At 43.6% G+C, this 3,431-nt stretch overlaps 1 pseudogene; it reads right to left on the bottom strand.

The window, feature by feature from the left end:
* Positions 1–1,636: 1,636 nt before the first annotated feature.
* LOC108746630 overlaps positions 1,637–3,431 on the bottom strand; it is an 8,368-nt pseudogene continuing 6,573 nt past the window's right edge.

Here is a 3,431-nt window from a genome sequence, read left to right as displayed (position 1 = left end):
CAGCTGTTATTATACAACGGACGGTGATACCATATCTTCAGCCTTATGTTTAGCATGTATGATTGATTTGTCGAACATTGGCATTGAAGGAATGTATCTCGTCAGGAAGCACAAAGACTGTTCTTTCTATACACTAGACAGCAGGTGGTCGTACTCGGAATGCAAAGAGCACATTCCCGATGTACATTCCCGTGCCCACTCTGCACTTATTGAAAAAACTATTAAGTGCTACGCGTAAGAATGCGATGATCTAAAGACTATGAAAAAGACATGGAAAACCACGAGCAAGTGAAACGCGAACTGCTGGAGCAGTACGGGCTACTCGCTACGAGCCAAGTCGCTACTCAGGTGGAGTGTTTCGCGTGGTTGCAACAATACGACGAGTACATCGAGCTCGAAGAATTTTCGTCGTGTCAAACGTCCGCGCTTCGCCTGGACACAGACAATCCGCGGTGACGAAAATCGCGAGTGCAAAATTGTAATTGGAGCAACAGTTCGTTGGTAGCGAGTATGCGAGTGGCGACGAAAGATCTCCTATCTGGCGAGAGATCGACGCTGCATTCGAAAATCGTATTCTGATTGGTGAAGTAATCAACGCGGACTATATCGAGCCGCGACAGTTTTTGGAAGACGCGGCAATGTAGTGCTCGAGCGAGTGCGAGACGTTGTAGAAAGACACGGTAGTGTGAAAGTGAATATGCGTTCAACGGTGAGTTTGCGGCAAATGCCATCAAGAGCATAAACACAAAAAACAGTGAGATATATCGATGTACCGATTTGCGCGAATGGCACGAGCAGCGTGTCATTGGGTTTTTCCTTTCTATAAGGAAAAATATAAACATGTCAATAGCACTAAAATTAATCATAAAAATAACTTTTAAAAAAATTATATAAAATTAAGGTTCATCGATTCTTTCAAATTTCTAAGTACGAGCCTCGATAAATTGGCGTATCTGGATAAAGAAAAACTAAATATTATACAGTCAGAATTTTGCAAACTCGGAGGATTTCGATTTTCTCATACGTAAAGACTCGTCTTTCCGTACGAGTACATTGACTGCGTCGAAAAATTAGTGGACACGCGCTTACCATCGCGTGAATCATTTTTCAGTCCGTTGACGGGTGACACCATATCCAAAAGCAATTACGCTCACGCCGCGAACGTCTGGCAACGATTCTCTATTTTAACGCTTGGCAGCTTGATTTGTACTTGAAAACCAATGTCTTGTTATTAGCCGACATTTTCGAAAATTTCCGCGAAAGTTGCGAGTTAATCTCGATCCCACGCATTACTACACCTTGGTAACACAATCTGGTTTCACGTGAGACGCCAGTTGAAACATAAGATTTGAGTTGCTCCGACATCGATATGGTTCTATTAATCAAGCGCGATATACACGGTGGCTTCAGTCAATGTTTAGACAGATACGCGCAGGCTAATAACAAGTATATGCATTCGTATGATTCGTCGAAACCATCTTCTTACGACCTTATTACGACGTGAATAATCTGTACGGATGGGCAATGTTTCAACCGCTGCCATACGCCAAATATCGATGAGTCGAAGACATTGCAAATTTTGACGCGAGCGCGATCGCTCCGGATTCGCTCACCGGTTATATTCTCGAGGTTGATCTCAAGGAGTATCTGCAGCATCTGCATGACTGGCACACTGATCTACCTTTCTGCCCAACGCGCGATAAGCCGCCCGGCAAGTTCGAGAATAAACTTCTAGCGACGCTGTACAATAAACGTCATCCACTATTGTAACTTGCAGGAATGTACTCGTCACGGCCTTCGCATAATAAAGATCCATTGAATGTTATAATTCGCTCAATTCGCTCCATGACATTGAACTTAATACACAGTTTAGAACGCGCGCGAGAAAATTTCGAGAAACAATTTCGAAAAAAATTAATATAAATTAATTAACAACGCAATTGTTAGAAGCGGAGTGTACTTAATTTTCCGATCGCAGCAATAATTAGTATGGGGATTGGAATTGCGTTGCGCTTCAAGCATGACAGCGTCACGCGTAAAATAGCGCGCAAAGTAGCGCGAGAAGCCGCAACTAATGGGAACGCGCGCCGCACTTCCTATAAAAGTCGTTAACGAGAGGCGCCTCAGCGGCCATTTAAGTATGCACAGCTCACACTATACTAAATTGTTTAAACTAAGTCATTGTGATCGTTAAAAAATTATATCGGTGATTCTAAATTGTTCTTTTTGTGACGTCATTTCCTCCAAATTAAATCTCGCGTTTGCGAGAACAATCTAAAAACACGTGAGTAAAAAAAGAAACAGGACTGTCTCTCGCGGCTCAATTCAAGAAGTTTGACAGTGTGAATAAGTGCTACAGTATTGCAAATCGGTGTTCGATTCTGACCGATCTCTTCTGCTAGGATTCTGGTAAGCCGTACTCACTCACATTCGGGCTCGAATTCTTGCCACTTAGATTCGCGCAAAACTAAACTATTATTTTAGTATTACGCATTAAATCGTGAAATTCTTGCAGGGTTGCTTGCTTCTAATTCAGAATTACAATTAATCTGCAAAGTGAGATTTTATTACAACAATCTGTACAATAACTGCAATTATAATTGTGAAGTCGAAATAAAGAATTGTTCGTTTGTGTATTAAACTACTTGCGTGTCTATTTTGTGTCTTGTGCTTCGTTTCAATCTGCTACATTTTTTTGGTCCTTCGAGTCGGATATCGAACGTCGAATCGGCGATTTCACAGTGCAGCATCGTGCATCGTGCAGCTTTGAGCGTTCCTTTGCGCAAATCTGAAAAAATGGAGATATTAATACAGGCTCAAGTAGAGCTTTACGAGCGCATCGGGCGCACATACGATAATTTGAGAAAAACGGGCTCAGCCAAGCTAATAAAGGCGTTTATTTCAACCATGCTTAAATTTTTCGACTGCAAGTGGCATGAGTCTGTGTTAGCATAACAACCGCTAGTCTCGGGGGAGGAAAACTAGTTGCAGTAGTGATCCCCGGGGTGGGTGGGTCCCAATCACCACGACACAGCGCGTCCTCGGGTTGCGGATAGAGGAAAAGCCTCTCTATCTCGGTTGAGGATAGAGGCTAGCTGCGAATAAATTGAATAAGCAGTCGCGGACAGCCGATTGGAATGGTCCTCCTGTTTGGGGGTTGGGCGTGGGTTTGATAGGCTCACACCGTGAAACGACTTTATCTTGAAACAACCAAAACTCGCCATGGATTCTTCTGGGGTAAAATTTTCCGGAGGTAAACTAGTCCCCCGTTCGGATCTCCGGGTGGGGACTACCTCGGGGAACTCATGTCGTATAAAGTCAAAACGCGGGAGAGACTTCAAAGTGGGTACGTGGAACGTCCGAAGTCTTTACAGACCTGGGGCGTTTCAATCGATGGTCGGGGAGGTCGAAAGGTACGGGGTAGAAGTTGT

This window comes from Trachymyrmex septentrionalis, unplaced genomic scaffold, assembly GCF_001594115.1.
Source record: "Trachymyrmex septentrionalis isolate Tsep2-gDNA-1 unplaced genomic scaffold, Tsep1.0 scaffold183, whole genome shotgun sequence".
Taxonomy (NCBI): Eukaryota; Metazoa; Arthropoda; class Insecta; order Hymenoptera; family Formicidae; genus Trachymyrmex; species Trachymyrmex septentrionalis.
Note: the sequence above shows the minus strand (reverse complement) of the source record. Positions and strands in the feature narration are given on the sequence as shown.